The sequence below is a fragment of the Hemicordylus capensis genome, chromosome 8, assembly GCF_027244095.1.
Source record: "Hemicordylus capensis ecotype Gifberg chromosome 8, rHemCap1.1.pri, whole genome shotgun sequence".
NCBI lineage: Eukaryota > Metazoa > Chordata > Lepidosauria > Squamata > Cordylidae > Hemicordylus > Hemicordylus capensis.
In genome coordinates, this window is record NC_069664.1 from 1623839 (window position 1) to 1649431 (window position 25593).

Genomic DNA, 25593 nt, shown 5'->3' on the forward strand with positions numbered 1-25593 from the left:
TTCCTTTTAAACAAATTAATTGTATCAGGGAATTGTTGCATGCGGCAGAGTAAATTTCCAGTTTAATTATCCTGTTCATTGTTGAAGAGTAATGAGCTTGTGGGCACATTCATCTTACTGTTTCCCTGCCGCTTGCAGCCACCCTGGGCAGGCCTCCACTTTGCTTCTCCTAGCCACGGCTTTACTTTTAAAATTAAGGAGGAAGCAAGCACAGGCCTTCAGCAGATGAAACTCTAGAAATGTGCCCTGTCCAATCAAGGAGAGCACCGGAAGGGTTGCCAGAGGTCATCTTAGGACTCTGTGAGCTTGCACTCCTTGAGGTGAGCAAATGCACACAAGTCCCACTGATTAGGGCAGTGCTCTTCGTGTGAGCCAATGGTGGCCCCCATTAGCCCTAAGTACGGCTTCCAGACCAATTGCTTATTGGGCCTGGGTGAAGCTTCAGCCAAAGCTGAATACTCTGCACAGACCCTCATGCAGAGATGACCATTCTCACTATGTGGTGATGCACCAAGCAACAGAGGGGGGTTCCTTTAATTTGGGGGATTTGAGCCCTCTTGAGCCCCTACACCATCTTGGAAGCCATGCATGGAATGCTGGGAAGTTTAGCCCTTCCTGCTGCTGCTTTCCTTCTAGGGCAGGCTTCCCCAACCTGTGGCCCTCCAGACGTTGCTGAACTATGGCTCCCAGCATACCTAGCCACCTAGGGATGCTGGGAGTTGTAGTTCAGCAACATCTGGAGGGCTGCAGGTTGGGGAAGCCTGCTCTAGAGCTCTTAAGAACGAGGTCTCTCTGTCTCTTTTAAAGGGCCCTCCCAGAACTGAGAAAAGCTCAGTACTGTGTGAAGGTATGCACAGTGGGAAATGGCTCTCATTCTAGGTGGCCAGATTTGGCTTTTAAAAAGCCAAATTCTGGCTTACGGCCCATTTGACCCACGAGTTTACCCCTTAGGTTCTGGCAACTCTGCGGTCTCATTGAAGGTGGGAAAACAGTGAAGATAACTGGATTTGGGGTTCTGGAAAATCCGAGGTCTCCAACAACATAGGGCACATTCTCTAGGACTCTTAGATTCCAGAGTGTTAGCCAAAGCATCTTCCTGCATAATGGCTGAGGGCTCCACTTCTCTCACAAGTCAGCTCCTCTCTTACTCTCAACTCACGGGGAACCTTTAAGCTTATCATCGCCTGCTGACATGAACGAGCCCTATAGGTGCAGCCTTGTGGAGCACGAAACAGATGCTTGGTCAGCCCAAAGCCTTGATTCAGCCACAGTTAAGTCACCCAGTCTTCACTCTCCTGCATCATCACAGGAGTTTAATTAGCTTCAATGCAATTTGCTTCCTAGGGAAGAGAAATATATATATAGCCTGTTGTGATATATCTTGCTTAGACGGCAATACAAGTTTGCTTTAATCAGCTGCCTAATAAAAAGGGCAAGCAAATATTTGCTGTGCGTGACCTAAAATATGCAAATTATGCAATCTTGGGCCCACGCCAATCTAGAAGGGTATGTTTCCAAGGATGCTGCTCAAATGCAGAATACTAGCGGGGCAATACACGGATATGAATCTCGAGAGTCAGCATGGTGTAGTGGCTAGAGTGCTGGACTAGGACCAGGGAGACCCGAGTTCAACTCCCCATTCAGCCATGAGACTTGATGGGTGACTCTGGGCCAGTCATTTCTCTCTCAGCCTAACCTACTTCACAAGGTTGTTGTAAGGAGAAACATAAGTATGTAGTACACCGCTCTGGGCTCTCTGGAGGAATAGCAGGATATAAAATGTAAATAATGATAATAATACACTATTACCATTTCCCTGATGAGAACGGGGCTCCTGCATACTTGCCTTTCTTAGAACCCTGTAGGCATCCTCATGGTCCTCAGATCAGGGGGAACATAAGAACAGCCCTGCTGGATCAGGCCCAAGGCCCATCCAGTCCAGCATTCTGTTTCACACAGTGGCCCACCAGATGCTGCTGGAAGCCTACAAGCAGGAGTTGAGAGCATGCCCTCTCTCCTGCTGTTACTTCCCTGGTACTCAGAGGCATCCTACTTTTGAGGCTGGAGGTGGCCTATAGCCCTCCGACTAGTAGCCGTTGATAGACCTCTCCTCCATGAAGTTATCCAAACCTCTCTTAAAGCCATCCAGGTTGTTGGCTGTCACCACATCTTGTGGCAGAGAATTCCACAAGTGGATCATGCGTTGTGTGAAAAAGTACTTCCATTTGTTGGTCCTAGATTTCCTGGCAATCAATTGCATGGGATGACCCCTGGTTCTAGTGTTGTGTGAGAGGGAGAAGAATTTCTCTCTATCTACTTTCTTCACACCATGTATGATTTTATAGACCTCTATCATGTCTCCCCGCATTCATCTTTTTTCTAAACTAAAAAGCCCCAGGTGTTGTAGCCTTGTCTCATAAGAAAGGTGCTCTAGGCCCCTGATCATTTTGGTTGCCCTCTTCTGTACCTTTCCCAGTTCTACAATGTCTTTCTTTAGATGTGGTGACCAGAATTGTATGCAGTACTCCAAGTGTGGCCACACCATAGTTTTGTATAAGGGCATTATAATATTATTCTTTTTATTTTCAATCCCCTTTCTAATGATCCCTAGCATTGAATTGGTCTTTTACACAGCTGCTGCACATTGAGTGGACACGTTCAACGAGCTGTCCACCATGACCCCAAGATCCAGCTTGTGAAGTTGGGGTTTTTTGTCCCAATGTACATCACTTTATATTTGCCAACAATGAAAAGCATTTCCCCACATCATTGGTTCCAACACGCACCATGACAGCTATCTCCTCCCTAGCACTGCCTAAGAGCCTATCTAAACACTGTGTGATGTCTGCAACCTTCGCACCAGTCAGGCAAGTCACTGTGCAGTCAACATGCGGGTCACAAACCCATCTCTCTATACCTCTGATGACTGAATCACCCACTACTACAGATACCCCCTGGAGGAGTATCCTCTGTGCAAGAGGATATGGGCTCATCTTCCACGGAAGGGGTCTCTTCTAAAGGAGCATTTCCCTCTTCCTCAGACCGATGTCCCCCGAGAGCTTCATTCTCCCCAACAGCAGAGAGCTATCAGCCCTGGAGTGGAGTGGGATGCCTCTACCATGTCCCTGAAGCCTCTCTGTTTCTCTGAGCTTCTCTAGATCTGCCACCTTGGTATCGAGGGAATGAACTTGTTCCCTGAGAGCCAGGAGCTCCTTGCACCAAGCACACACCCATGTCTTCTGCCCATGGGGCAAATAGACATACATGTGGCACTCTGTGCAATACACTGGGAAGTGCCCCCTCCCCTGCTGACTTTCTACCTTCATACTGGTTTTGTTGGCTGTTTACAGTATTTAGGGATAGTTTATTAGAAGGATTAGAAGTCTCAGCTGTAATGGTCAGCTATTTAACTGTCCAAACAGCCTTTCTCAAGAATATGAGGGAGAGATCAGTAATTATATGAGGAAGGGATTTGTACTTACCTTCTCTTCTCCACTGGGCTCCTTTTGATCACAGGGGCTTCTTCCAGGCTCCCCCGCACACTTCCCTCTAAACTCCCGCAAAACTACCACCTCCTGTTTGCTATTCCTGTTTGCTATGCTCTTGGGCCTTAACCTCTTATGTAGAGAGTAGGCTTCCAACTGAGACACAGGATGTGGGTCAAAGGAATGTGGGGCCTCCCGCAGCCCTAGCTGACTCCACCCCCTCCAGGCAGGGACAAACAAAAACACTGGAGTTTGCTAGCCCTGGCAAATGCTAGCCCTGGCAAATAACACACACACACACAGACTAGGACCTATCCCTTAAAGAGAAACCAGCTCCTCAAAATCTCCCCTCCTCCTGTTAGTTAGTTTGAAGGGGGGGGGAGGCTAGATGTTGTTCTGTTTTGAAATGCTTGCTTGCCTCCTCAAGCTGCTTCTGCTCTTCCCAGAGTAGGCTTCAAACTGCTTCCCAAAATAGACTTCAAACTGGGTGGTGGACATCAGGCTTGTGGGATTTGCTTTAGGAGATGGCCCCAAGGTGTACTCACCAGACCCATGCAAAACAATGGCTTCATTCACATGTAAGGTGGGACCATGGGTACAATGGACCCACAGTTGCATGCCCTTCCCTCCGCTCTCCCATCTGAATTCAGATGTATTGAAGAGTGTCCTCTCTGCATCCCAGCCTCTGGATTTCCCACAGTGCACTGTGTGATGGGTGTGGTACATTGGGGGATACTCCCATGAAGTGTGCACTCTAGGCGCCTTTCTCTTTGTCCACTCAGGCTGCTTGCAGCCCGAGCAAACACATGATCCCAGAGCCGGGGTTAAGGACGTGTTTGTGCCCTTAACCTCAGTAAAAGGCCGGGCTTCAAAGAATAAGAATCAGGTCCTTATCAGTGTTAGGCGCTGCATATGAGCAGCTTAACTGAGGCTGGGCTGCCTTCGCCTTGTAAGAACAGCCTTAGAATTTTCCAAGAGGAATCTGGCCCATTTTTTCCTAAATAGCTTTGAAAATTTCAAGCAAGCCTCATTAATAAAATAAATAGACCGACAACATTAATTACCTCTATCAGTATTCCATGTGTTGCATAATCCTCACTCTCCTAATAATGGTCTGTGCTATTCCTTTGTTTCCCCAAAAAAGTTGTTTCAGCGTCCCCCCAGAGAAGCTCTTGCCAGTCTACTGCAGTTGACCCCGAGATCTCCTTCCTGCTTCCCCATGCCTCCTCCGACACTGTGGGAGGGTTTTCTTTTGCTGCATTTATTTACATTGTAATAGCCTGTCATGATTTAAAAGCAGTATTTGGTGACCTTGTGGGATGGAGGAATGGTTTGTCTTGCTTGTTTCTTGTGTTAGAGGATTTACATCCCACTCCTGAGTTGGAATGAGTCCCAGGGCAAATAACAATAAAAACAGTTTATGCAATAAAACACTCAACATTTAGTTAAAAGAGCAGAAATTAAAACACACAAGCTCTATTCATGAGTTTTAAACCTGCCACTATGCTTTTCCTTTCCACTCACAGCGGAACCTGATTCTTATATGCCTAAACCAAAGCCTCATGATGGAGCAGGAGGAACCCCTTTCAAAGATCCCCACCCTCCTCCTCCCCCCTGCAAAAGCATTCTGTACAAACATGGCACCATTTTCTGGATCCCAGAGCTTAACTGTCTCAAAGCAGTTTACAAGTGGGGGAAAAAAAGATGTCCCCTGTCCCCAAAGGGCTCACAACCTAAAAAGAAACATAAGACAGACACCAGCAACCACCACTGGAGGGATATTATGCTGGGGCTGGAGAGGGACAGTTGCTCTCCCCTTACAAAAGAGAAGAGAATCACCCAATTAAATTGATTGATAGGTTCAAAACAGAAAAAGAAAGAGATGCGGTGCACATGATGTCACTCTTCAAGGTTGCACTGATAATAATACTATGGTATGGGATGTCTTTGAAGTACTGCTGTCAAAGGTGAAATTGACTGTGTGGAGCTTAAAAATTGTATTGTGTAGTTTGTCTCTAAAAGCTACATTGGAATAAAAGCTCTGATAGACTGAGTGTGCAGCCCCTCTCTCAGATCTATTTTCCAGATCTGAACTTCCCTCCAAGCTACTCTTAGTCTGTAGCAATAAAAGTTCGACATAATGCAGGTACCTGTCATTTCCCCCCCCCCCGCCCCCGTATGGCTAAGACAAGCTGGCTGTGTCTATCTGGGTGGTTTTTTTCAGGGAGAAGCATCTCCGTCAGCTTCACATACAGAAGTGATCAACAACTATTTTAACAAGCAAACCACAATTTTAAAAAGTTAAAAGCAAGGCTTCTGGAAACCTCTGGCAGAGCTGACAACCTTTTTTAAAAAACAACCACCCAGCATCCTCCTCCAAGGCAGTGGAGTGGAATGGGTACTTAATCTAGTTTCTGTATCATGTGCCGTGGATTGCTGGATGCCTCCAATAAATCAGATGACTGCCCCAGTCCTGCCCCTTGGTTTTGGTCTGGTCAAGACATGAGGGACTGGATTCTCAGATGGAGGTGAGCTCAGGTCTTTCCAGCACTATTCTGTGAGTACAGAATCTTCTTCTTGGCATACTCCCAACCAGAGTAAAAGAGTCACTGAGAAATGTAAGACTGCTTAACTTATTTTGTAAACTGGAATCTGGTTTGGAAGATGCTCACGTTATGCACCCCATAATCACCACTGGACTCCGGTCATCTTTCAGGGTCTGCCTTCCTTCCATTAAGCAGTTCCATGCTTCTCCATTCAATCTGGTGCCAATTTTTCACCCCAGAAGTTCTCACACAATGAGTGTCTGAGGTGTCTTGATGGCTAAAATGCGAAACATCATTTTCAACACACAGGCACAAGATTCTGATCCATGTCAGTGGTTTTGCAAAAAGGAACACCAAAGTAGACAGCATGGTTTTTACCTAAGCCGCAGGGCACATCTCTTGTTAACATTACAATCAAAATATTTCTTTAGTCAAGAGAGTTCTCAAAACCATTTCATTACACAATATACTGAGCTCAACATTCAAAACCAAGGCTTTTCTTTAAAAGTAAAGAATTAGGCTTCAAGATAACCATAAATGCGCTCAACAAACTCATCTGCACGAGTCACGCGATACTTGGGACACATGACATATGGCTGCTAGGACGTGCCACACACACAACACAGACATGTAGGTTATCCAATTGGTTCACACCTTATCTACAGCATGAACAAATGTTCAAGCCAAATGTAAACATGACATGCCTGGAAACGTGTCTTCAATATCCTTGCAGAATTTAAAGACACCAGTTGTCTTGCCCAAATTGCACAATGAGATTCAAAGCCCATGGGACTCCATTCCACTTGCTTGAACCTGCCCAAACATGCAATTTAAAAACAATGCTGTCTTGCCCAATTCGCTCTGGAGGGATCCTAAGGAGCGCGTGTTCAGTCCAGCTGGGGGGATTCAGTTAAAAACCCAAGGCCCACACAAGTCCTGATCTTGCCCAGTTCCATATACAAGTTAAAGATCCTCAAGATCTTGGCCAATTCAGCTCACATATAGACCCTACAGGTCTTGCACAATCAGAATGCATATTTAAAAGTCCAGACCCATCCTGTGGTCAGTCCAGCCTGGGAATATCCCTCATGCCCTAACAGAGGCACCCTGAGATGTGGAGCCTACTAATCAGCATCCTCTGCATTTTGTTCACCCATGTTCCCGTCCCAAACTGAGCCTTTGTATTGTGGCCTCCAAACATCTTCCACCATCCTCTCTGGGCATTGCTGCCTCTCCTTGCCTCTTCCAGCCTCCAAGCTCTGGCTGCTGTCCCAGCTGCAAGACTGCATCCGCCGTGGAAGCCCCAGGTTTTTGCTTTACTTGGACATTTCAAGATTAGCAGCGTGGTATTCGGAAGAATTACAGGAGCTGAAGTGGCAAGGTAGATGATTAGAGCGCAAGTGGAGAAGGACTAGTTGGCTCAAATCTAATAGATTACAAAACCGAGCACATTTGAAGGTCTATGCACTGGCATGGCGGGTGGCAAAGAAGCAGTTCTTTTCTGCTCATGTTGCTTCTGCAAGTTCACAGTCCAGCGGGGTTGTCTAGGGTTGTGAGGGGGCTAGTACATGCCCCCTCCCCCTTGAACTTGAATTTGGAACCTTTGATCACCTGCTTCTGCCTTTTGGCACGTAGAACGTCCCCGGAGCAGCTTAGTCACACAGTTCAGGATCCTAGGAAACCACTTCCAATCTCAGGGATGATATCTCGAACCTGCCAAGTACTAAAGAGAAGAGAGAGAATCCCACCCTTTGGCCTAAGCAAGATTAGGAAGAGGATGGTTTTCTGTCCCTAAAGTGCTCACACTTGAAACCAAACACAAGGAAGACACCAGCAACTGTCAGTGGGACACTCTGCTGGGTCGGAGAGGGGAAGTGTCTTTTATTTGCTTTCGAGAGTCACCAGCTGGAGACAGACATAGATTTCTGGAGATGTCTCCAGGACAGGACAGGCCACCCTGTGAGTTGTATGGCTTAACAGAATATGTAAACCTGGGCTTTTTTGGTAGGACAAATACTGGGGAGATACAAGATTGGAGCTTACTTCTTCTTTTATTTAATGTTTTTGTTGACATTTTGTATTTTACAACATCTTTCCCAGTTCCCCCCCACATCCTGCCCCTGAGCCCAACCCTCCCTTCCCACCTCAGCACTGGTTGGGGAGAGATGAGAAAAGAAAGGAGTGAAGGAAAGAGAAAGAGGGAGAAAGAAAGCAGAAGGGGAGGGAGGGAAGAGGCGAAGGGGAGCTTACTTCTATTAAGAAAGTTTGCCCTGCCCTTTACCATATTTCAAGGTGGCTTCCAAATACACAACTAAAACCAATAAAATAAATAGCACACTGGTCAAACACATCAGGGAGCTGAAGACCCCTGTAAAACTCCATGCAAACTAGCCAGTGGTGAAAAGAGTACCAGTCCCAGGGCAAGTTCAAAAAAAGACAAGGAAACTTTCCTAACACTTCTGGTGTATCTACTCTAGACAAACATAAACCTGGTTTAAATTTCCTTCCTTGTCCTCCAGGAAATGTAGTTCTGAAAAGGTGAAGGGGCTACAAATTACCACTGTATAGTGCATGAAAAAACTAGCAAGGCAGGCTCAGCAAGATGCAGAGAAGGCCACCCAAAGAGGATCTGCAGAGCAATGCAGATGCCTGTCTTCCAGTCCTTCCTTTTTCATTCCAGCATCCAGTTCGGGCTGTGATCTAAACCATGGTTTTGATTATAGTGGTTTAGCCTGCGCTGCACAGCTCTTGGTATGAGGTAGTTTCCTATGTTCCAGATATGGCATATTGTGTTTTCCTTGGATTTTAATTATACTTTATAAAATGGTCTGTGGGGTCTATGTGTGGTTATTGAAGATTTGGGGGTCCATAGGTGCAAAAGGTGGCTGGTGAGGCCACACTGAGACTCTCCAGCTGGCGCTGTTGGGCTGCCACTCCGAGGACTTGCCAATATTTGCAGAGTACCCCCATCCCCCCCACCCCCACACATAGAACACCCACTGCCCCCAGAGCCAGGGCCTACAGAACTAGACAAGGCAGAGCCTTCGCTAGGACGGAAGGGCAGCAGCCTCAAGATCCAGTGGTCTGCGTGGAGAAGCTGCTGGAGCAACACTCCACCTGCGTTGCCTAGCCAGCTCCTGCAACCCCACTGGGTGCAGCTGTCCAAGGTCTGGGGTGCTTCTGCCTCCCTATCTCAGGGGAGACCCTGGCTCAGTCAAGAACAGGATAGATGCACCCAGGGAAGGGCCCTGGCAGTGTGTGTGCAGGTAGGGGTGGCCCCTCACTCTTTCAAAGAGGTTTGCATAAGCCAAGTGATGGCGCCATAGCTCAGTGGCCGGAGACATGGTTTGCATGCAGAAGGTGCTACGTTCAGACTCTAGCTACGTTTCCAGTTTGGACTGGAGAGCTTGGAGAGCTGCTGCCGGTCAGTGTGAGCAATGCTGAGCTAAAGGGACCAAGAGTCTGAAGCACTACATGGCAGCATGAGGCAGCTTCCTTATGTCTATAGCACATTATCCAGGCAATTGCTGGCTCTGTGGAAGGAAACCCATTCTGGAAGTGGGCTATGAAATGGGTTGCTGTTATCTCCATATCAGTTCCACAAAGTTGCTTAATATTCTGGTGAAAGGGAGGACAAAATGGACAGCAACCCGATCAAGGTCCCAATCCAACAAGGAAATGGAGGGTGGCATCTTTTGCCAGGGTGTTCATGCAAGATTGCTTTTGTAACAGAGAACGAGATGGAATATTTTCCCCATCTCTGCGGTTGTTTTTATTAAAACTTCAAGAAGCTGGTTGGCTTTCATCAGTGTCTCTGGGGCGAACGCATCCTGCAAGCTGGAATGGCTTTCATCCTTGGCTGTTAAGTACAGCTTCCTTGTGTTTCTTTTTCCAAATGCATTTTGCTATATTACATTTTCATTATGGCTTTTATCAGGGGTATCAATCTCCCAGCAGCCGTTATCAGGGCAGGTTTTCATTTCTCCAGCAACAATGGGAAAGGCATTTATTACTGTTCTTCTCCTGCTTAGATTTTGCCCCCTGTTCCTTTTTCACTTAGATCAGAGCAAAAAATGGCAAGATGAGGGATGGGCGAAGTCATTTTACCGGAGGAAGAGGGCAAAGGAACTGCACATAGTCAGGTCGCATCCTGCAGACAAGAAGAGCCCATGAGGTCTGAAAAGCAGACCGACCAGGCCTTGCATGGCAGCACCATGGGAGGTCGTATCACATTTCTTGGACAAAGGTCAGCCCAAAGGCTCTGTGCTCAGGAGTCCCCGCCTGGGCTCCCTCTCCCACTCTGGATCACAAAGGCCTTAAAGGGGCAGCCCTCTAGCCTGGGGGGCAGGGAGGCACACATACACACACCCCATCTGATCCTGGCTAGCCTGTTGCTGGAGCTGGTGTGCAAATACTGAGGAGCAGGAAGGGCATTGGCCCTCTGTGGGGAGAGAAGGTGGTGCTCTGGCTAGATAGATATATGTGTGGTCTGTGCAAAGCAGACAGATCCTCAAGGCTGGAGTAACGACTTACGCATTCACTTTGCCAGGTCTATTAGAAGATTGTTCAGGTCAGTTCTTTATCTGAAGTGCTTCAAGGAGATTGAATGCAGCTACACTGAACCTCTCCCAGAGTGTCTCATTATACTTAACGGCGTTATGATTTCGTATCTCAGTTGCTTCCTTTCGGTATATTAAACAATGTTCTAATCTTGGCTCAAAAACAGATGTTCCAAATTATCCAGTGATCTGTGACACCAGGATAATTTCCTCTCACACTCTGCTAATATATATGTTGATTCTGAGGTGTCTGATGGGCTCCCCACCTAGCAGGCAGTGCTGGTTTGACTGCAAAGAGACTGCCCTTTCTGCCCCCTAAGCTGCATTTGCTTAGCCCCTTGAGGGAGAAAACTATTCAGTTTAAGACCTCATCCTCAAAGCTGACATCATCTTGGGGATGAGCAATAGAGGACAATCTGATTCTGCTTCCTATACAAACATAGTCTTACGACACTTTTAATTCTTCCGTCATAGAGTTCTTTGGTGCTCCCTCAGCATACTGAAGAAAAGGAAACGTGGGATTCCAAGTACAGGCGCCGGTTCCGATTTCTTTTGGAGTTGTTTGAAAGTGGACTTTGGAGAGTTGAGGCACCCAACAGCTGGTTCTTTTGCAATCTCTCCACGCTGTCATTGCCTGCACACCCTCAGGAACACAGCCAAAACACCCCAAAACAAATCAAGAAACAAATTACAAATTCTTTTGGGAGAAAGGGCCACAATTTTTTAAATTAAGGAATCAAATAAATTGGATAGCAGCAAGAAGAAACAACTCCACCCCAGCAGTGCAGGCCTAAGCTAAGGCTGGAGTCAGACTTTCATCCTGCTTGAGCCTTTGGGTGACACAGCCTGGCTCACAGCCTGGAAACAGGGCAAGCCGTTTCCTGCTCCTCTTCACCAACCTTTCAGTGGGTCTGGGTCTTTCGTGGAATTCACCGAACAAGCTGCACAGCTGTTGAAGTGCTGAAGCCCAGGAATCAGGTGTGGGTGCCAACCAAATCCTTGAGCTGTGAAGCCTCTAAGGACAGGTTAATCACCCACCTGATTTAAATAGGCCATGGGTGCTCACCATTGAATAAACCCCACCCTAATGCCGTGAGAAGCCCACACTGCCCCTGCCACAAGGAAAGACTCATCTTGTTTGTTCTGGCCCCCCTCCCCAATCCAAAATTTCCTGGAGTCCACACAGCAGGTCCAACAAGTAGTAGTCGCATCCCAAGGCAGACAGGTTGGTTTTATCCAGCTGAAACCACTCTGAGTGGGTTTTCTCTGCTGACGTTTCACCTTGCCCTTTCCACCCACTTCAAATCCTGATCTCCCCTCCAAACTCTGCTGCAATGAGCCCACCCACAAAATGATTATACTGGGAATCCAAGCCTGGAGAAATGCAACATCTTGTTTTGCCTGCTGTATCAAAGAAAGGCTGGTTCTTTGAGCCAGGTCTGTTTCCCCCAAATGAACCAACAACAACTCGGGGGGGGGGGGGCACTGATTGCCCAAAACTCACTAGCCATCGGTAAAAGCTGACCCCCAAACCATGCCCCTCCTACCTAACCAACAAATTGACAGATGCTCATTCAGACCCAACTGGGTGCCCAACTGCGAGGTGCTGGCCTGTCTGTGGGCCCAGATAATGATCGAGTGATCACGGACAAGAGTACGCCGAGGACCCACTGCTCAACCAGCACCTGCAGAAACAGAGCACATGATAACCGGGAGTGGGGGGCAACAGCAAATCAATGCACATAATGCTTGAATATGCAAGAACGCCCATGACTAGGAACATAGGAAGCTGCCATATACTGAATCAGACCATTGGTCTATCTAGCTCAGTATTGTCTTCACAGACTGGCAGCGGCTTCTCCAAGGTTGCAGGCAGGAATCTCTCTCAGCACTATCTTGGAGATGCTGCCAGAGAGGGAACTTGAAACCTTCTGCTTTTCCCAGAGCGGCTTCATCCCCTGAGGGGAATATCTTGCAGTGCTCACACATCAAGTCTCCCATTCAGATGCAACCAGGGCAAACCCTGCTTAGCTATGGGGACAAGTCATGCTTGCTACCACAAGACCAGCTCTCCTCCCCCTGATTGGGTGACTAATTGGGTGCACTTCAGAATTTTGTCATCCCAAGCGAGAGCCAGCAGATGCCGGGCCAATAAGAAGGGAATGAAGGCCGAAATGAAGAGGGGATTCCCCGCAAGCCAATAACAACTTACATAGCACCGTCCACAACTGAAACTGTGTCAACCGGAGCCCAGCAGTGTGAACAAACAGTCAGCCACTGGGGTCCGGGTGTAATGCCACATTCTCCGACAGAGCGCGAACTAGACACAAAGCTGGGTCAGCAGCCTGGTTAAGCCGTATCTCCTGGCCCTTGCCATGCTGATTGGTCTTGGCCCTGGACATGTCAGTGAAACATAAATCGACAAGAGGATCTTCTGGGATGCTCTGGAACCCGCCCCCTTGGCCTGTGGCTGGACAGCCTTGAAGGATGACCTGCTCTCCTATTGCCGCTACTCCCAGCGGGGTTGCCACGTCCCAACCCCACTGCCGCAGGGACCCACGGTCCACCACCCCAGCAGGCGACAAGGCCCAGAAGGCCCTGAAGGGGCAGAATTAGCTGCAGCTGTTGTGCGTCCTGGCCGCCATTCCTCCTCTGCTCGTCGCCGATTCTACTGCTGAGTTTGCCACACAGCCTCAAGGCCCAGACAGGCTCAGTGGAGAGCCAAAGAGATCTTTCTTCTAGAGCCTGTCTGTGAAGACCAAGGCTAAGCCACTAAGCCCCACCCCCCGAGGCCTCAGCCAATCACCTCAGCCCTGCACCTGCTTCAGTTCTGGGGTGAGGCAAAATGCTACCCCAGCACAAGGCTGGTGGGTGGCCACAGTGTCCATATACAGGGTTTCTCAGTTAGTTCCAATGAAATAAAGTCATTAGTCTTAGTCCACAATCTTCCTGTTTTGTGTTTGTTCCCCGTAATGGAATAAGTTTTCATTCAGTTTCCAGTTGGTATTCGCGATCAACTAGTCCAATGCCATTCTTCTCACTGACTGATGAACACCTCCAGTGGGTGGATTGCACTGGCAACAAAACCGTCCTATTTCCCCCCTTCCGACTGCAAAATAGGTATTGCTGTTACAGTTGTCACTGGAGGGATTCTTAATGAATTCTAGACTTCCCTTTGTCGATAAGATTCAGGAACCGGAACAGATGGGGAGCCTGGAACAGCTGAGGTCACTGGAAATCTATAAAAAGGAAAATATCGCTTACCCAAAATTCAATAGTACAAAATAGTTATTAAGGTTTTATCTGAAACACCTGATGTTTTCTCTTGTTTAATGACCAAGCATTTAAGGTCATTCACTGCCGCAGAGGTCATCCCTGCAGGAGGAAAAATAATTCCAGGTCCTTCAACAGAGCCATGATGCGCAATTCCAAGCTCTCTCCAGCCCACCCCACTCGTCTGCCAGTTCTCAATGGCTTTGGACAGGGCAGCAGCCATAAGAAGTAGCAGGCAGCTTCAGGAAGCTGCTGGAGCAACATCTGGTACTGTTGCATTGCCCGGCTTCTCTTATCCTGCTCGGGCAGTAGCCAAGGTGCTGAAACCTTGCACTTGGAGCTGTCTAAGGCCTGTGGTTCTTCTGGATCCCTTCCTTGGTAGAGACCCCAGGACACCCCAGGACACGGTAATTATGAATGCAAATATGACAGATTATATACCACTTTTCAACAGACGTTCCCAAGTGGTTTACATAGATATAAATAAATATTGCTCCCTGTCCCCAAAGGGCTCACAGTCTAAAAAAAGAAGCATGAGATAGACACCAGCAACAGCCACTGGAGGGATGTTGTGCTGGGGTTGCACAGGGCCAGTTGCTCTCCCCCTGCTAATTAAAGAGAATTGCCACTTTAAAAAGCTGCCTCTTTACTCAGTTAGCAGGGGACTTAGAAGGGAGAATAGAAGGGAGAATTCGAAGGGAGATCACTCAGCAGGCAGCCCTGAGGATTCCCATCCCCGGCCCTCTGCTCCTGAGCAGCCTGACATAAATGCCTGCAGGCTCACCTCCCCACAGCCCCGAAGAGATTTGTTTTTGCGAGAAGTTAGAATCCTCAAGCGTTGCTCTTAGCTCTGCAGTAACCTCTTCTGGCCACTAGAGGCATGAGGAGTCATGTTAATAGGTCTCTCTTGGTCAGTTAAGAGTCGGTTAGAACTGGTCAGTTGCTGAGGGCTGGTGTCTGTTTGGGTGTGTTGTCCCCCCCGCCCAATAGAATGTGATGTTTTAGTTTCTTAATAAATCTTTATTTGTTTTTGTTTTTTTTAACAGAACTTTCTATCTCTAGATAATCTCTTGGGCCCAACTTCTTTACCACCGGAGCATACTCTGCTCTGTGCAGGCTTTAATGTGTCTCCTCACAGCCCTCCTAAATAGTTTTTTGGGGGTGGGATATGCACTCAGAGCCTACACACTGCATGGTTCACTATCCCTGAGCTCTCTCCAACCCCCCCCCCCCCCCCGGTTGTGTCAGAGATTCCCCTCAAGCAGAGGAAAGGGTGCATTCTCCAGTTATGGCTGGGGTTGGTGGTAGGGTTGGGCATCCCCAGCCCTTTCCTCTGCCTGATTTCATTTGGGGGAGGGGGGCTTTTTCCCTTGGAGATCAGGAGAGATCACAAGAGCTTGTGCTGATTTGCCAGACTTGGCAGCAGACAAAGCACTTCTAAACCAGGAAATGGGTTTGGGTCATGGGCTTGATGGTTGGGGCTGTTGCTACAACGGGTCCAGAAAGCAGCGGCTCGTTTACTCCGGGCTCTGCTGGAGGACATTTGGCACGGTAACAAGGCCACAGAGCATCTGGCCCATTGTCTTTCACAGATGGCTAAATCGTTACCTGTCCAGCTCTTCTTGGCAATACCCACAACCCCACTTCGAGCTCCTGCTTCAAATATCAAGCACTAGGAAGACATGCATCATCATGTACACATCCAAGTGATCTTGACACTTATTAGCGCTTGCTAGTTTAATCATGTTGCTCTCGCCTTTCAGATCAGATTCACCTTCCAGCACACCCACTTGCACAATCATACAAGCTTGGAGTATTCCAGTATTCCAGTATTCCAGAATCTCCCAGTGTGACAGGGAGAGGACAGGCGGAAGGAACTGGAAAATCCCAGACTATGTGCGATGAGAGAACTGTGTGCCCCAAGGCACTGAACAGTCATGAAGGGCTCACGCCTCCATGGTGGAGTGGGGCTGCTGCCTCTCTGTAGGACTCACTCTTCGGGCCACGTGTCCTCCCAGCCAGCCTCCACATGGGCAAGCACAGCTCTGCCAAGTATTTGCAGCAAGTACAGTTGGATTATCCCGTCACTCCTGAGGCAGACACACAGCAGGATTAGCCACCCTTAGAGGAGTCCGCCTGTTAAATCTTTTGGACTTGTCTGATTTCATTTCATTCAGGAGGCATACCTGGAAACCCAAGAGATGGGATCTGACTCTTGACCCCTGCTACCTGGGCAAAGAGGCACCTTTTTAACATGGTGATTCGCTTTATTTAGCAGGGGGGAGAGTAACTGGCCCTCTCCATCCCCTGCAAAGTACCTCCAGTGAGTGTTGCTGGTGTCTGTCTTATGTTTCTTTTTCAATTGTGAGCCCTTTGGGGACAGGGAGCCATCTGATTTATTTATTATTTCTCTATGCAAACCACTTTTGAAACCTTTTGTTGAAAAGCAGTCTATAAATTGTTGTTGTTGTTGTTGTTGTTGTTGTTGTTGACTCTTCTATGATCTAGAAGTAAACCTTTGGGGATCTAAGTGTGCCCTCTATTTTATCAGAAGGAGTGTGTGTGTGTGTGTTCGCGCACACACACATGTATATAATCTTGTCACTGGTTGCAAACAGAGAATCTTCAGCTTGATCCGTAGACACATGTGTGCCAATAATCTTTGCCACTCAGAAACACTGCAGCACCCCAGGCAGGGCTCAGCCGCCATTGGCTTGCTAAAAGTGGCATGGTACAGCCCATCCTTTTCATGCTTGACTCATCAGACTGGTGCTTCCAGGGAGCCAGCCCTCAGGAGTGTGTTCTGCAGAGAAAAGGATCTGGAACTCTGCCCCAGTCCTCCTTCCACAAGCCAGGTTTGGCAGGCGTTTTCTTCATGGGTCATAAATCCGAATGGACTAATGAATCTGTTTGGATGCTTTTCGTGACTTGAATAACCCCAAGGCTTATTAGAGATACTTTGGGCAACATATCTGGGCGCATCTGCTGCTTGTTGATAATACGTATAAGGAAACATTAGCATGCACACAGAAATCTTTCGCACGAAGCTGAAAACATCTAGAAATATATTGATTAAACCATTTGTAGTTACAACGCCAGAGATATTTCCTGTCTTATCTGAACAGGAGATCCCTGCTCAGTTGTAGGTGGAACACAATAGCACCCTGCACAACCATTCTTTTGCCTTTCTTGCCATCATGTAGAACTTGGGCACATGAGAATACCTGTGAGTAAAAGGGGAGAGCTGGGAACACACTGTGTGTGTGTGTGTGTGTGTGTGCGCGCGCGTGTGCATACACACATGCACAGAGAGCCCTGAAATGGGCTGAAAACAGCCCAACCTGACATTTGGACAGCAGGATGTTCCATGGAAGGAGCTTCTGCCACCCTCTCCAATGCCAGTGCCATGCCCTGTCGTCTCCCACCCTTTCCACTGCCATCAGGTGGCTTAAGGTGTGTGTGTGGGGGGGCAGGGGGGTGGATCAGCTGGGCGGGGGGGCACAGGGAGAAGTAGCATGCAGATGCTCTGTGCCGGCCCAGCTAAATGGGCCAGAAATTGCCTGATCTGACATTTGGACAGCAGGAGGGCCCAGGGAAGGAAGTTCCGCCGCCTCCACACTGACATCTCAGATGGCAGGGGGTGGCTTAAGGCAGGGCAGGGAGACACACACACACACACACTTAGGAAACCACATTGGGCTAATTCATCCGACCATTAAATGGATAGTGTGGTGTTTTGGTTAGTCCATTCCTTGATCCAGACCAGCTTTTGAATGGGGCTTTAGTTATTTGTCCTCCAGTCCTGGAGTGGAGGCTCATCAACAGCCAGCAGCAAGAGCACGGAAAAGCAGTCTGCGCTTGCCTCTCTGTACATAAGGTCTGTCTCTCACTAAACCATCAACATGCCCGTCCGATTCCACTCCACTGCCTTGTCCTTGCATACTGCAACTCTTTCCCTTGGATTCTACAGGTAGCCCGAGCATCCAACCGAGTTTGGGAAGTGTGCATGCTCCCGTTTTGTGACTGTGTGCGAGTAAAAAGCAAGTGGGAGGTGGTGGGAGGAAGGGATTGTTGTGAGGCTCCCACAGGATCGCAGGCTCTGTCCCAACCAGCAGCAGCTGCACCTGGCTATCTAATGAGGTAGGAGGGAAAGCCCCCCTACTCAGCAGGGAGGCTCAGAGCCAAATGCTCTGTGGTCGCCAGGAGTCAACACTGACTCAACGCCACTTTACTTTACACCTTCTAGAGATACATATCAGGCAGTGTCATGAGAAGTAGTGTCCCTCTCTTGGTCTTCTTAGATCTCTCAGTTGCTTTGGGCACTATTGATCATGCTATCCTCCTTGACCGCCTGCATGGGTTGCGTATTGGGGGCACTGTCTTATAGTGGTTCCGTTCTTACCTTAGTGGGCGTGTCCAGTTGGTATGCATTGAGGGCAGATGCTCTGACCCATGGCCACTCCTTTATGGAGTTCCCCAGGGTTCAGTTCTTGCCCCTGTCCTCTTTAACATCTATATGGAGCCACTGGGTCAGGTCATTTCCCAGTTTGGGGTGAGATTTCATCAATACACTGATGATACTCAGCTGTATATTGCCATCCAAGACCGTTCTGGAGATGCTGTTTCTGTGGTTACTCGATGCCTGGAAGCTGTTAAGGTCTGGATGAATCAAAATAAGCTCAGACTGAATCCCACAACGATTGAACTACTCTTACCCAGCCCTCGTACCGGCCAACAGCTGGATTTGAACCTTGTTTTAGATGGGGTGGCGCTGCCCCTGAAGGAGCTTGTATGAGATTTGGGGGTCCTTTTGGACTCGCACCTTCTGCTTGAACATCAGGTGGAGGTTGCAGCCAGAGGTGCCTTTGCCCAGCTCCATCTGATTCGTCAATTACGCCCTTATCTTGATCAGCAAGCATTAATGACAGTGACCCATGCCTTGTTATCTCCCGCCTAGATTATTGTAACACCCTCTATCTAGGGTTACCTTTGAGGACGATCAGAAAGCTACAACGGGTCCGGAATGCACGGCTCGTTTACTTATGGGTGCCAGAAAAGTTAGTTATAAGTTTATTCGGTCATTGACCAGCAAATGGGTGCCAGAAAATTTGACAGGGTAACACCTCTCCTGCAGTCATTGCACTGGTTGCCTATTCGCTTCCGAGTTCAATTTCAGGTCCTGGTTTTGACCCTCAAAGCCTTGCGGGGTTTGGCACCTGTTTACCTACAGAGACCCACCTCTCCCATCCAGTTACATCCTGCCCAGTCAGATCTGCTCAGATGGCCCTTTTGTTGGTCCCCGATTTCTGAGAGGTTTGGGGTGCTAGGACCCGTGAAAGGGCCTTCTCAGTTGCCGCCCCACTTCTCTGGAATTCCCTTCCCCTGCAGATTCGTTTAGCTCTTTCCTTGTCCATTTTTAAATCTTTATTGAAGACTTTTCTTTTTCGCCAGGCTTTTACCCTGTAGTTTACCTATTTCCTGGCCCCCCCCCATTAGTTACTTTAGTTTTATTTAGAATGTAATTTTAATGCTGTCTTGTTTTGCATGTTTTTGTACACCGCCCAGAGTCTTTGGAGTGGGCGGTATATCAAATGTTCCAAATAAATAAAATAAAATAAAATAAAATAAAATAAAATAAATGAGAGTTCAGAGGAAGGCAACCATTACAGGCTAAGACTACTTTATTGTGTAACAGAGAGAAGTTAAACAAGAAATACAGGCAGGATGTAGGAAGGGACACAGCTCCCAATTAGGATCTCCCCCCCCACCACCTTTCTTAAACCAACAATTATTATTATTAAAACAGCACATCTAAACAATTGGCAATTCATAGGTCTATTACTCATCTCGAAACCGCGGGGATTTCTGGATAATTTGACCAGAATGAGTAGTAAGCTGAGTACTGGTATCATTGTCATTTTGGGTGGTTAGTCATGGCATAGAATCTTATACTGGTTGCCTTGATGACTGGTTTGTGTTATAAAGTGTCCAGTACAGACTAAGGGATCTCCTGGGCTGTGTAGAACAGTCTCTGCTTTGTGTCGTGGGGGAGGATTTTGGAGGCTAGCATAGGGCTTGCCTGAGATGACTGAGACATCCGCACCTGAATCTATTTTGAAATTTACAGTCTTGCCATTAGTCATTAGCTGATCTTTTGAGTTACAGTTGAGTTACTCAAGACTCGGTCAGATATCAGGATGACCAGAAAGAGGCTTCCAGGGTGGTTACTACAGAACAGCAAATATTGGCGCTGATGGCTGCAGTCCAGTGCACCTCTTGCATCTGATGTGGCCCCAACAGGACTTGAGAATAATGTTGTGATTTTCTAATTCCTTTTGGCAGACATAATTGTTTGGATACAAAAGGGAATGTGTGGTGAATGAGAGAGTGTGTGAGGTGTATGAGTGACACGGAAAGGGGGAAAGATTGTGGCAACCATCTGAAGAGCAAAGTGGAAATGAACCAAATATTTAAGATGAGTCTCCTGAGGATGCTGGCGCTGGCTGAAAGGTTGGCTGAGAGCTAGGGCCTTTCCAGGACTCCCTGGTCTGAGGGACTTTCCAATCAGCTGTGGGGTGCCTTACACCAGATGGTCGTCCTCCTGTGCCAGGAAGAGACACCATCCCTACAACTTGGCTATAAAAGAGGGGCACCCCAAAGAACATGCTCAGGGGTGTAGCAAGGTTGGAGTGGGCCCAAAGACAAGATTTTTAAATGCCCCCCCCTCACTGGAGCTCTGTTCATGAAGTAAAGAAATCTATCTATCTATCTATCTATCTATCTATCTATCTATCTATCTACACACACCTATGTGCCACAATAGAACATCATCCTAAATGTAAGTCATTGAATGGTCCTAGAGAAAGACCTGCTGTTCTGGTAGCTCCAGGTCTTAACACTCACATCAATTTTGGAGGATGAATACAACTGAAGGAAGCCCGGGCAGGTGTGTGGCTGGGGGAGTCAGTCATGTGACTTGTCTCTGGGGGCCCCCCCAAGGCAGTGGCCCCCCAGACAATTGTCTCCCCTTGCCCTTTTATAGTTACGCCGCTACATGCTGAGAAGCCTCTACCGACTTGCGCACTTAACAGCTTCTCTGTCCTGACCAAGCCCAGCCGGCATTGACTAAGTCTTGGCATCTGGCCAACCCAGGAATTAGTTTGTAAGTGTGGATGAGTGAGTGAATGAGTCTATGTATGATGAGTAGCTATTGTTTTTCTTGATTCTTATTGATTACTGCTGCTTCCATTGCATTAGCTGCCTGCCTTACTGCTAGTCATGTTGCTCAAGCTATCCGGATTGCTGCTAAGCCTAAATATCTAATAAACATTATATTAAAGATGTCAACTCGAAATCCAGGCCTTCAGAGTCTTTCTCCTTGCACAAGATCATATTCCCTCATAGGTAACAATGCTTCGCTTCCATTTTAACTTCACATGAAAATGGTTGATGACTCTTCTACCCTGTTGGCCTTTGACCCCTCCTTTTACCTTGTTTGTGTCATTCTCTCTATCCCACGTGCATCCCAGTGTGTGACTCAGACCCTCTGGCTCCCTGGGAAGGGGTCCAGCCAATCAGCATCTGCCTGCATTTTCCAAACCTCAAGCTCTGGCTCTCCAGATGGAGCAGATCCTTCATGCAATGCTGAATAATTTCCCCTCCAAAGCCTTGCCAAAATCATCATGCCAAATAGTACCTCATTGTGCTTTCCAGCAGAATCACCTGAGAATTTCCTATCCATCCCCCTATAATCCTATTTCTGCAGGTTGACGCCAGGCAGATGCTTGGGCAGCAGCAAGAAGTTCCACTGCCACGTGTCTCTGGTTCCCTGCAGCTTTGAAGCCCTCATTTGGGCAGTTCTTGGGAGAGGAAACCATGTTCTTGCTTAATTGCAGAGCTGCCTGGAGGAAATGGCCACCTCTTGACTTTACAGAGATAAACAGATTTTTCACAATGGCTTTTGGAAAGGAGTCATAGGAGGACTCAAGCAGCTATCAGGGCCACTTAGATGAGGATGTTCAGAGCACACTTGATGCCTTGGTGTTCTGATTTGTTGCATGTTTGCCATGATGTCTAGCTGATACCGTGTCATAGGGCTGGCAAGCTGGTCAGGAGGCAAAGTGGAGCTGGTCTATAGGCCTGGGCAGCCCGAGAATAGCATTATACAAGAGACAAATTGCTCGGATTGGGGAGTCAGGCCAGAGTGAGGCTCTATAGAGAACACTGTTGAGTCCCTTGGGTCATCTGACAACTGCTGAACTACTACATTGGAAGTCAAATGCGGGCAGGAGTTGTTAGCTGAGCCAGAGTTTCCATGGAAGCAGGGATCTGGGTGAAGGCAAGAGTCCCAGGAGGGATCCAGACCTTGGACAGTTCCTGGGGAAAGCAAGAGTCAGGCAAGGGACTTGTGATTTCGGACAGCTCTGAGCAGGAGAAGCTGAGCTGGAGAGTAACAGAGCAAGTCAGATGTTGTTCCAGCAAAGGTCTAGAATCATATGAAGGCTTATGTAGGCTGCTAGCCTGTTAGGGTGGTTGGCCCCATGCTTTCTCTGGAGAAGCTTCTTTGGCTTAAAGGGGCTTTGCCTTGTTATGCAGGTGCTGCCTCTGCCAGTGCTGGGGGGCCTCTACCTCAAATGCTGGGTCCTTGAGGGACTCCTTTGAGTTTAGGGGTAGCCTAGCCTTGGGCTGTGGAGGGGGTGCTGGATATGGCCCCATGGGGGAGTCCTGGGGCAAGGGGTTCAAGTGGTGTGTGGGACACCCAAGGTCTGGATTATGGGGGCTTGCCACTCTGTCTCAGATGGGCAGGGAGTTCACACTGTGGGGACATGACACATGCTAGCAAATGCTTCTTGCATGGGTGACTTATTTGCTCCTGGTGTAGAATTCCAGTGGGTGCAATGGGGCGGCTCCTTTTAGCAGGACTTGATCCTCAGCCTCCTGGTGGGGCAGCCCCCCCTTTTGGTTTACCAGCCTGAATCTTGGTCTTCTGATTCAAAGCTCCAAGTTGAGCAGCTTGCTGGGCGGCTTGAGCACCTAGTCAAGTGTCCCCCTCTTGTGTCTGGGGCCAAGAATGCAGTGGCCTTGCCAAGCTCCACTCCTGGGTGATAGGAGCTCCTGGTGGTGGTGAGTTTGGGCCACTGGGGATGTAGAGACATTTGCAAATGCAATTAGTCCCGCAACTAGGTCATTACTAAGCTTGCCCACACATGAGAGGCGACACACAGAGGAGAGAATACTGAGGAAGGAAGGAAGGAAGGAAGGATCATGTCTTCATTGCCATATGCAACATGAGCTCCCATCCAAGGTGTACGCAGATTGCCTGTTCTTTGTTGTTGGTTTCGTTTTTGATAATTTGCAAAGAAGCAGATTTGCTGGCGCATTTGGATTCCCTCTCCGGGCTTTGTTCCTAATGTTGTTATTTCCACATTTCTAATTAAAGGTAGAATAAAGTGCCAAGGATTTATTTCAAAATTACTTGGTTTTCTTCCTTTCCATCTCAACTGTCCCAAATAATTTGATCCACACCAATACTGGACCTTGTCTCAAAAGCAGTGTGGTGGAAAGCAAACTGTCCAAATCCTAATTTCCATTTTCTTTACCTTCCAAAAAGGTGTGGTGTAGTGGTTAGAGTGTTGGACTCGGACTGAGGAGACAGGAGTTTAAATCCCCCTTCAGCCATGAAACTCACTGGGTTATGTGGGGCTAGTCACTTCTCTCTCAGCCTAACCTACCCAACAGGGTTGTTGTGAGGATAAGCAAAACATGTATACCACTCTGGACTCCATGGAAGAAAAGAAGAATAGAAATGTAAACAAATGAACAAATAATACACCCCACTCTCTTACATTCGGGTTAGCTCTTGGAATTAGATAGCTGTGTGTTGGAAGTGGGAGTAGGGGTAGTTTTCAAAAGGCATGATACAGTGAACGAATGAATGGATGGATGAACCAACACATAAATCATGTATGCTATTGTTGCCCCAAGATGCAGTGGTGGCTGAGATGGCTTTTGAAGGGGTTAGAGTAGACAAACCCATGGAGGATAGATCGGCTTATCTGTGGCGTTTAGCCATCTTAACTCTATAGAACCTCCATATTCAGAGGCAGTATACCACTGAATACCATTTGATAGGGAGCAAGAGCAGGGGATAATAAGAATAAGAATAAGAATAAGAATAAGAATAAGCAAAGAAAATTAAAATGAAAGTGCAAAGAAAATTAAAAATTGGACTGAGTCAGGTGACGATGAACTGCATGGCTTTTGGCTTAAACACCTAACAAGCCTTCATAAACAACTATCAAAACAGTTCAACCACATTTTGCAAGGAGGTGATATTGAACAATGGCTAACAACTGGGAAAACTCATCTCATCATGAAAGACCCAGCAAAAGGTGCAGTTCCAAGTAATTATAGACCGATCACCTGCCTGCCAACCATGTTCAAATTATTAACTGGAATAATAGCAGATGAAGTGATGCAACACTTATTAACTAACAAACAGCTTCCAGTTGAACAGAAAGGAAATTGCCCGAACACCAGAGGCACAAAAGACCAGCTGCTGATTGACAAAATGATTTTAGAAAATTGCAAGAGAAGAAAAACCAATCTAAGTGTTGCATGGATTGACTACAAGAAAGCCTTTGATTCATTGCCTCACACATGGATACTGAAATGTTTAGAAACAACTGGTGTCAGCAAAAACATTCAGATATTTATTAAAAAAGCAATGAGCAGGTGGAGTACACAGTTAACAATCAATGGCGAGACACTTGGACAGGTTAGCATTAGAAGAGGCATTTTCCAAGGGGACTCACTATCCCCTCTGTTGTCTGTAATCGCCATGACCCCACTTTCACAGATACTAAACAAAACAGGCCTCGGATACCAAACATCTAAAACATCAAGTCAAATCAACTATCTGCTGTACATGGAGCATCTGAAGCTGTATGGAAAGTCCCAGTCAGAAATCGAATCACTGCTAAACACTGTCTGTATATTCAGTAGTGATATAGCAATGGAGTTTGGACTAGACAAGTGTGCTGCATTAATAATGAAAAGAGGGAAAATAACAAAAACAGAAGGAATAGAACTGCCCAATGGAAGCAAGATCAAGAACCTGGAAGAGAAAGAACATTACAAATACTTGGGCATTCTCCAGGCTGATAACATTGCACACACTGAAGTTAAAAGAAAAGTTGGAAGTGAATATATCAGGAGAGTTAGAAAAATCCTCAAGTCCAAACTCAATGGCAGGAACACCATACAAGCCATAAATGAGCCCCTGGTGGCGCAGTGGTAAAACTGCCGCCCTGTAACCAGAAGGTTTCAAGTTCGATCCTGACCAGGGGCTCAAGGTTGACTCAGCCTTCCATCCTTCCGAGGTCGGTAAAATGAGTACCCAGAATGTTGGGGGCAATATGCTAAATCATTGTAAACTGCTTAGAGAGCTTCGGCTATAGAGCGGTATATAAATGTAAGTGCTAAGTGCTAAACACCTGGGCTATACCTGTTATCAGATACACTGCAGGAATAATAGACTGGACCCAGGCAGAGCTAGAGACGCTAGATCGTAAGACCAGGAAAATCATGACCATCAATCATGTTCTGCACCCCCGCAGTGATGTAGATAGGCTATACCTCCCTCACAGCTCAGGTGGAGGAGGAATGCTGCAAGTCCATCAAACAGTAGAGGAGGAGAAAAGAGGCCTCGAAGAATAAATCAAGGACAGT